Source organism: Rhagoletis pomonella, unplaced genomic scaffold (genome assembly GCF_013731165.1).
Source record: "Rhagoletis pomonella isolate Grant_MI unplaced genomic scaffold, Rhpom_1.0 Rhpom_scaffold_00005, whole genome shotgun sequence".
NCBI classification, from domain to species: Eukaryota; Metazoa; Arthropoda; class Insecta; order Diptera; family Tephritidae; genus Rhagoletis; species Rhagoletis pomonella.
Genome location: NW_023458559.1, coordinates 35,723,446 through 35,733,442, shown reverse-complemented (window position 1 = coordinate 35,733,442; position 9,997 = coordinate 35,723,446).

Sequence of the window (9,997 nt, the reverse complement as noted above, 5' to 3'; positions counted from 1 at the left end):
GTAGGAATCTTCAAAATTGATGATTAATTTTAAAGCGAAAACCTCTTCGTTAAAATCCCAACTCTGTTTAAAACCGAGGACGCCAGTTACACATGCTAAGTCTTTGACCGCTTTAGCTACAGAGCTTTTCAAGTTAAGGTTTATATTTGCTTTATTGGACCCGGAAAAATCGCTTAGGCCGCCACAGCGCCACAAAAGCGCAATTGGATTTGGAATTTTCAGCAGTGTCTGCCTAGATCCTCAAACGTACTGACTTCCTGCATATGGGACTAGGTGTCAACCGTTTTAGGCCAGACAAACGCGGCCTAAGGCATCAGGGGGTGGTTTTTCCAAAGGACTTAGAGTATCAAAAAGTGACATTTGATTATCGGCACAGTCAAAATTTGAAAAAATTCGGTGCAAACGATTTCGTAATCCATTAAAGGCGAACCCTTTATCTACTTTGGGAACTCTGTTAAATTAAAAATTTTTCTTCAAAAATCAAAAAAATTAAATAAGTATTTTTGTATTATGGTGTATTTTCAATATATTTTTTCAGTTTGTAGTTGCTTTGATTATTGAAAAATATACCGTGTTTAATATTTGCTGAAATTTTTTATGAAATTCTAGTTTTGTTATTGTTAAGTTTTAACTTTCTTTGTTGGTGATTGTGGATAATTGACATCCTAGCCATTTGCTGCTCAGAAATTTAGTTTCATATGTTAGTTTTAATTGTAAGTTAAGCTTATGTCATTGCAAAATTTGAGTTTGTAGTCCTTTTTTAAGCTCATTGAAAAATATAACCTTGCATTTGAGTTTCAATTTCTGAGATATCTTTTTTTTGCTTCTTTTAATTGTTTTTTATTTTAATACAAAATTGTAAATCTTTTATCAAAAAGTGTTTTTTTTTATATATATTTCAGGCTCCTACATACATATACATATGTATAGATATTTTGATACCATATTGAAAAATGTTATAAAAAATACTGCAATTTTTTCGAACTACAATTTTCAAAAATTTTCAAAACTCCCAACAAATTTTTTTTCTTTAAATTTCAAATTAAATATTTAAGCAAATGTAGCATACGAAAGTTGTACACTTTTAACAATTTTTAGTCTTCAAGTTTTATGAATTTGTTTCCAAAAGTAAGTGCATATTTCAACAAGCTTCAAAAAATATTTGTAGTCATTTTTTTGTTTAGTTCTTATCTATTTTATAAAATTTTATTGCCAAGTAATTTTTTGTTAAAGTTTTTAGTACATATGCTGTCTTTTTATACCGAACAGTCTTACTTGTTTCACGTCAAAAATTAGAAAATTGTATAAAAAAACTCACTGTAAAAAATATTTGCTTTATGCACCAAAGTTGCTTATACAAGTATGTAAGTATTTTGCGCCAATTTGAATACCCGTTTATGTTGTAGAATACAAAAATGTTTTGTCTGCAAAATTTCCACGTCTAAATACGGTAAAGTAAGTAGTTTCTTTCTATGTATTATAAAAATTTACATTTTACAAAAATACTCTCTTCAGCTTTACAAATATTATTTTAGTTTTTCGCTTTCACTACCATTTCGTTTCAACTTTGAATTCGTTTGTTTAGTTAAGAAAAAAGCTTCGTTACTAAAAATTCGGTTTCGTTGTCGCTAATTGCGCGCGGTGTCTCTCCTTTCTCTCTGCTTCTATCATAAAATATCATAAATCTTACGCCTTTTCATGTGAGTTTTCCAATTTCGGCAAACTTTTGGCACCGCTGCTCTTCAAGCTTTGAATGCTACAATTCAAATACAATCCATTTAGCATGGCGCCTTATCGATCGACGAATTTCATTCAAAAAAGTTCCATTCTTCAAAACTGTCTTCTTTCTTCAATCACACATTTGCTTCTCTTTTTGTTTCGGCGCTCCGGTTGTTCTCACTTTTGCGCGGCGTATAAGTCGCCTCATTCCACGCGCTGCGTACGTTCAAGATTTCACATTCCGCATTTGTCGTGTAGGTTCTTTCACCTCAAAAATTTGTTTTTCAACTCCTTTGCATTCAAAACATTTCACGTGTTTGTTGTTGTTTAGCCACTTTTATTTATGCTTTATGTTTCCTTTCGCAATTTTATTTATTTTATTTTTTTAATATTTTTTCATTGTAAATAATTATTTTTGTATGCATTGCTTTTCTGCTGCTTTTTCATTCTAATTGTAAGTAAGTATTGCGGCTGACGCTGATGCTGCGGCTGCTTCACATTTTGGGCACTCATCGCGCCACAAGGAAGCCACAACCCATTGCTACAACGATTACTGTGACGACAGTTGGCCAGATGAAGGATTTGAATTGCTGCGAGAAGAAATAAAAAGAAAAAAATTATATTACTTCACTCGAAATAGACTTTTTCGGGCTTATGTATATTGCATGTAGAAAATTGATCTATTGGAAGAATTATAAAGAGAATAATCTCTTACGGTTGCATAAATACATATATATTAGGAGAGACATATAAAGGGGTGTCCCACCCTCTATTTTGTTCCGCGTACAAAATCAGGAAATTCATGAAAATCTCAAAATTTACACCAAATTTTAGGGGTAGCCAGCAAGGTTTAAATAAATTTAAATTCCTTTCGAACATTCTAAAATAAAATTTAACTTAAAATCTGATAAATTTTACGAATTCTTGAAGTTGTTCATAGATATCAATTCATACACTCGCTAACTTATAGTTGGACACACAATTTTTTTCGGCGGAATTGTGCGATGAAAAAAACAGTTATTTAAAATTCTGGTAGCGAATCCTAATTAATTTTTTCAGTTTTAAAACCTTACACATCTGTATATAGTAGGGAGGACACTGTGCTGTACTCTTATATATCTTTTACTATCTTTTTCATTTAAAGCTGTCAAAACGGTGTTCACACTTTGCAACCTAGATGCCAACAAGGATGAATTGACGAGCAGCGGATCCACGATATCCTTATATGGATTCACTTTCTGAATATTCGAAAATCAGAACAGGGAATAACTTATAGACAAAGGCCTAAAATCCAATGAAAATCCGTTAAGCCTCTCACCCTTCTTACTGAGGACACTGAAATGCATACTGGACATCCGAATTAAGATTTTCAGCGGTTAAACACTCATTTAAGAAAGGTAAGGTTGTAGGCACCTTAGCACCGTTTGTGAAGAACCCCTCTTCAAAGATCGGATTATAAATTCAGAACTGAAAAGCTCGACTGATAAATAATTTAAAGAAGATTTTACAAGGTTGAATTCCCTGAGGCCGAGCCCGAGCCTACACATTATCGAACCTTTACCGATGGCTCCAACACATACACTGGGTCAGAATTGGGTGTCTATATCGAAGATAATGGAGATGAGCTTCACTTTCCAACCCCTCTAGCTACTTTCAATTTGGCAATCGGTAATTCAAGTCTCGACTAAATTATGTTGGAAAACATATCGAGCTTGTATTACCTTGGGTATCAGGTCACTCGGGAGTAGCTGGTAATAAGGCCAAGGAGGGCTGAAACCAGATATTCCGCGGTCTACAACCAGTTAGAGCATTACCAACTTCGGCCACCGAAGCCATCCCGTCAGAAACTGGTTGGACATTTTATGTGGAACAAACGTGTGACAGTGATCCTTACTGCCTTGAAAAGGCTCAGACGGCGGTCCAATTTTTGTATCTCTGCCTCGCAGGATTAGGCATTTTTTTTTGATATCGATGTGTTGAGAGACGAAAAACTGAGCTCTTCGCGACCCAATAATCTACCTCGATGCTATAAAACCGAAGAGGATTGGACAGGACAGATATCAAGTCTTTATTTAGGATGACGAATTAAACTGGAGACCAAACATCAATAAAATGGTTCACAAAGCGACAACTCATGTCAGCTTCTGCTACTGGCAAAAGTTGGCGTCTGGAGCAAGACTTTGACGCATGGATTTGAACTGCAGTGGCAACCACAACTCGTCTTATAGGGTTGCAGTTCCAATGCCAATTTACTCTGGCCAAAATGCGTTATTGCTTCTTTCTGGCATGCACTTTTAAAAAGCAAATAAAACTACTACTGAAAAGTGATATTTTTCAACCAGAATCTGTGGTATGCGTATGTTTGCGATGTTCAAGATTTGGCTTTGAATAAAATGTGTTTAAAATAAACACATGAAATGTTTAGAATGGCCAAAATTTTGAAAGCAAAACTACATTTTTACTAATATAAAACATTAAGTGCTCATATTTACTCAGTTTTAAATATTTTATGTGTAGTTTTTCCCTAAGCGACAAATTTAGTATGTAAAAGTAAACAGCAAATGTTTAATTTTATTACACGGTATGTAAATTTGCATGCATTTAGGGGGAAAAGTGGTTACTTATCCTAATATGCGCAAATTTAAACAAACATTTTTTAGAGTGTACTTCTATAAGTTCTTTGCAGCATTCACTACTAAGAATGTTTTATTATAAAGCTCACAAAAGGGAAGTGAAACTATCAATGAGAGCTCTAAACAAGTATATGCCATCTCATGACAATGGTCAATTTCATGTTGAAATCTTGGCAGAAGTTATAAAAACTTTTGTGAAAAATCAACAAAGTATTCAATTCACTGCAAGCATGCATGTAAATCAAAAGCGTGCCCAAATACTAATCTCAATAGCATTTAATAGGCTATTAAGTGTATTATTGTATCACTTTTACGCTGCTCATATTCAACATCATCCCTTGCATTGTTTTTCGGCTAGCAACACCTGAAAGTGCCAAATGCCCGCAATACGACTGCCCCCTAACCACCACAAACAACATTTTGTTTTATATTTAGTTCAACTGTGCCATCAGCAATGTTCATCAGCAGCAACGCATAAAATCCTCCCCAAAGACCACTTCACACGTGCAACTTCAACACTAATGCCACGCTTAAGTATGCATGTGGTATCTTCACAAGTACTTATGTTGTTATCAATAAATAATTTTTATGTTTTCTCTATCGACATTGGAAAAATGTAACAAATGCGCTTATAATTACAATAAAAATGTGCCGAAAATTGATATCAATTCCAAGGGTAAGCCCAAGTTGGTCATACAAATGCTTAAGTGGCAAACGTAAATAAGTGTAGTAAAAGTATTTCTATGTACATATATAGTTGATATGAATAAATACGAAATAAAATAAATATTTCATTACAATTGCGGTCAGTTAGTTTACTATTTTTGTTTGGTTATTGTATTATATTTGCTTTGCTTCACTGCACTTCATTCGATGCTGATTAAGCTCTGGGGTGGTTTGTCAGCAATTCGCTTTTATGCAAATAGGGAGTCGTAGAAATTTTAATAATTTTTCTACATTGTTAGTTAAATTGCGTGTAAGCGAAATGCATTTTGGACACTTGTTGCAATTCTTGTTTTTCTTTGGAATTTACATACGTGTAAATTGGTATTTTGCTAAGTTTATTTTCAGCTGCAATGGGCAGTGGGCCTGAAAAGGAACTAAGCTAAATAAATAAATAAATATCGTCAAACGATCATCTTCGAAGAAAAGTTATAGAACAGAGATGATTTATTTTGGAACAAATTTACATCATCCCTTGTCGGAACCAGTTTGTCTTCAAACCAAACTTGACAAGGGAGGCCGAAAATTCGTTGTAAAATTAATCAGCCTACCCTATCGGAAAAATCAAGCAACTAAATCAATATAGAATAAGGTTTTAACTTTTACTACTTAAAAATTCCTTAAGAGTATTCTATTGCCTTCTAATTAAGCACCGCATGCACGGATTTCTCATCATCTATCTGATTTTTGCCTTTGCGGTCAAGTTCAGTTATCACCAAATTCAGCAAATGTATTATTTCGTCAATATCCAACTAAAGGAACATCGCTATAAGAGTCAGTTGAAGAGGTGAAGGACTGGTGAAGAGTTGCTATACCCCACATACATAAATACATAAACTGTATAGCCGCTGAAGCCGCTGCTCTACGAGTCTCTACGAATTGCCGGTGAGTACATAATGGTAGGCAATTTGAATTATTGCGGGAAGACTTCCACAGGATATTCACGCAAGTGAAATACGCTGTCTGTACAACTGACAAGCGGTGTCGCCGGCATCGGTTGAAAAAGAAATTTGCTCTATGGAGGAATGACGAAGTAGATGGGTGCATTCTAAACCTACAAACTAGTCCCTCATATCGAATAGTTGATTAGTAGGAAACATGGTGACGTTGATTTTTATCAAACCCACATCATAAGCGCCCATGGATATTTTCTGGATTACCTACACCGCTTCCAATTGACAGACCACCCTTACTGTCCAAATCGTCCGAACGCGTTCAAAGTGCGGAACATGTTGCTTTGCATTGTGATCGCGTTAACACAAAAAAAAAAACAGATTAATGCTTGAGCTAGAACTAGGACGATCGCTGCTCCTTTCTATAATGATAGTAAATATGCTCATCTATATACAGATGGACTGCAATCCGCACGTTCACAGCAAGTATAATACGCATATTGAGGAAAGCAGCTAAAGAGAGAAATAGAACCTCTACAAACTAACCCCATCAGCAATAAAACCCCAACAAGCATTTCAGTAAATGTTTTTAAAAATAACTTAAAGTAAGTTTGCTATAATAAGCGTTAAATAAGCATTTTTTAATATTAAGCTTATTAAAAGTTTTTTCAAATAAACCTTTAATAAGTTTTGAGAGCGAATGTTTATAAATAACTTAAACTTATAAATGAAATGCAAATGCCAACGACATGAAGTAAATATAACATTTTGTTCAATCGTAAGTGACGTGTTTACGTTTTTTAATATATAATATTAAAAGAAAAAATTAAATAAAACCGATGCGGTAAAAAAATCCAATCCAGGACCCGCTGCGCAAATCGGTGGAGCATTCGTGTCTTCAAATGATGAGTTCTCCTTGTCCTTTCTTAGTTTAACATTCTATTAAAAATGTATTAAATTTTTTTCAGAAAAGTTCATCAATGGGAATGGCGGCGATGAAGCGGAATATGTAGCTGCATAGTTTTTCCAATTTGCCAATAACGCGCATGTAATTAAAAGCTGCTGCACGCAACAAGATGTAATAATAAACTTTTTTATGCTTAATTTTTGTGTGTTATCGTGGATTTGTATGCTAAAATGTCTATTCCCTATTTATATTTTCGCGACTGTAGATGAGTCCGTCGAAAATTCGCATTTCTTTTAGTGTCTAGATGTTAAGCAATCTATGTATGAGTTTTTAATGAAATATCTTTAAATAAAGGGTTGTAAAAATGTTTATAAAAAGCTTTCTTTTGAGAATTTTTAGTAAGTTTATATTCATACGCTTATAAACAACTTTTTTTGAACCTTTATTATAAGTTTACACGTTTACGCTTATAAAATGCTTCCTTTTGAACATTTATTACAAGTTTATATTTCCACGCTTATAACCAATGTTCCTTTTCGATTATATTGCGCTTACTTTCAAGCGTTTTATAAACAAAAAATCAACGTTTTGTAAGCTTAATGTTTATAATTGAAAACTTAAAAAAAACTTTCTTTAAGTTTATTTTGCTTGTTGGGACCTTAATACAAATACACTCAAACGTCACTTACACCACTACTGCAAAGTGCATAAATAAAATTAAATGGTGAAAACATTTTTATTTCAAGGGATTGTTGTTTGATTGGTAGATAACACCGGAGCGGCTCGGCATGAAAACTTGTCCTTTAAATCCGCCCAAGCAGCGCGGCCCTGGAACTCGTCGTTTCAGAACGCGTGTCTAACATGAAACCCAGAATAGTAATTGGCTCGCAAACTAGTCTTTTATGACCGATTACATATAACCTCGTAGCTCTCCTTCTTTCGGATCGCCTACCTAGCTAGTAAACTCAGATATCGGGCTGCTGGGGATCTCGTCCATTCGTAAAAACCGAATCGGCGATCCCGGGAAGATTAACCGTCGGACATCTGTGTAATTTAAGTGGGCCAATGCTTTCGAAAGCTTTATACCTCGACAAAAACAATACAGATTTATACTGAATATACCTGGGTTCCGTCTGGAGGTCCGTCCGGGGGTTAAGAGAAGGGTATTTGACCTGGCTAAATAATGGATTAAACTAGAGTAGCTGTATTTTAGATGGTGTCCTCGGATGCCCTTGTGGTAACGATATTGAGGCGACATCAGTACACACTTCGTCACGATGCAGACTGCGGTAATCTTGAAATGCTGTAGTCCATTCATCCTGGTTTTCGCACACATTGGTAATTTCAAATCGGCTTACAGTTCTTCTGCAGCATAGGAAAGGGGAAAAGTTAGAGCAATGCCCTGACTTGATGCACAAACTCAAATGACACTTCAGGGGTAATCTTGTTAGTAGGGTCGTGCTGAAGTTCAAAGGTTTAACCTCAAACAACATTTTTTTTCGATGACTAGATTAATAGCAACGCCATAAATCTATGCCGGGATTGCAATGGTCTTTAAGGTCGCAGTGCTCTATTCCCAACAATAACTAACCTGCCTGCCACCTGCTCTTCCAGATCGAAATAAGCACACAAATATTTAAATAAATAAATCGCTTGCTTTTACATACATACATATATATGTAATCACGGCATGCCAAATGCAACTGAAATTTGATACTGTAATTACGCGCTTCGGTAAACAACTAGAAAAGTTCATTAACATATAAAGGCATTGCAGAAAATTGCTTATCGCTTCAAAAATAAAAAAATAAAATAAAAAGAAACTTGTTCAAAAAAAACTGCAACGTAAGTACTTATGTACCAATTACAATGACAGCTGTGAGCCTAGCGGCTGCAATGAGTCAGCTACATAAAGTTGCTGAAAGTGGTTTATGTAGGAAAAAATATCTACGAAAAACAATTTTTTTCACAAAAAGTTTTTATGCAGTTAAAAAGCTCTTATTTGCTATACAAAGCAACAAGCAACTGATAATAAAATCAACAAAGAATTAAACTGAAACAAAAAAAAAACAAAAAAAAAATTTTTATTTAATTGAAATAAATTAAATTAACGTCAAAAATAAGCAAATCGCAAAGCGCTCGTAAAAACTGCATAGATTTGCAGTTTTTGTTTAGAATCGCTAGTCATAAAAAATCTGGAAAAAGTATAGCAACCAGCCAGTGAGGCGACATCGCAGGCAATCAGCTAGCCACCAGCCGGTGTTGTGGATTCAAATGACAATAAAATTCGTATTTTTCGCGATAAAATTTAATTGCGCAGCTTGGCGGCGTCAATAAAGTAAGCGAACTCTAGTATCAAAACAAGGAAAAAAAAACTGAGAATTGACGCGCGCGCGCTTCCGCAACGTGCCACCGCGTGCAAGCGCCTAGAAACCTGCTTGCTTTTCAAATGACAGTACACCGTGCGGGCTGACTTGTTAGCTAGCGCGCTTACACATTTGACTGTGCATTAGGGTGGTAAAAAAAGGATAATAAAGACGCAATTTTAATGCCCGCACCCCCTATCGAAAAAATAGACCACTAAATATTTTCTATTAAAAAAAAACAGAGCTATATTTTTTTCGATATAGGTGGTGAGAACATTAAAATTCCGACTTTGTTTTTCACCATGCCTTTTTGAACTACCCTACTAAGCACACATACTAACGCACATACATATGTACGGGGGGTGCGGGGCAACAGCCGGAGTGGGTTGATTGAGCGGTTGCTCGTGTCCATTGGCCCGCCGCATATCTATTAGCGCGCCTGTGATTTAGATTGCATTTTGTATTTTGCATTTAGTGTTGCTGCAGCGTAATAAAATTTGCTACCCACTTTTTTCCACCATTTTATTTTGCAGTAGTTTTTAATTTCTCGCTCATCACTTATTGTGCAGAAATTGCGCTCGCAGGTTTATTTCTTTCTGTTTTCCATATGCCCACAAGTGTTTCGAAAACAAAGAATTTTAAAGAGCGTTCTTCATGTAAGTCTATAAATGAATGAACTGTGTCATAATAAAGTTTTTTTTCTACATACTATATAACGGGTGATTTTTTAAGAGCTTGATACCTTTTTTTTTAAAA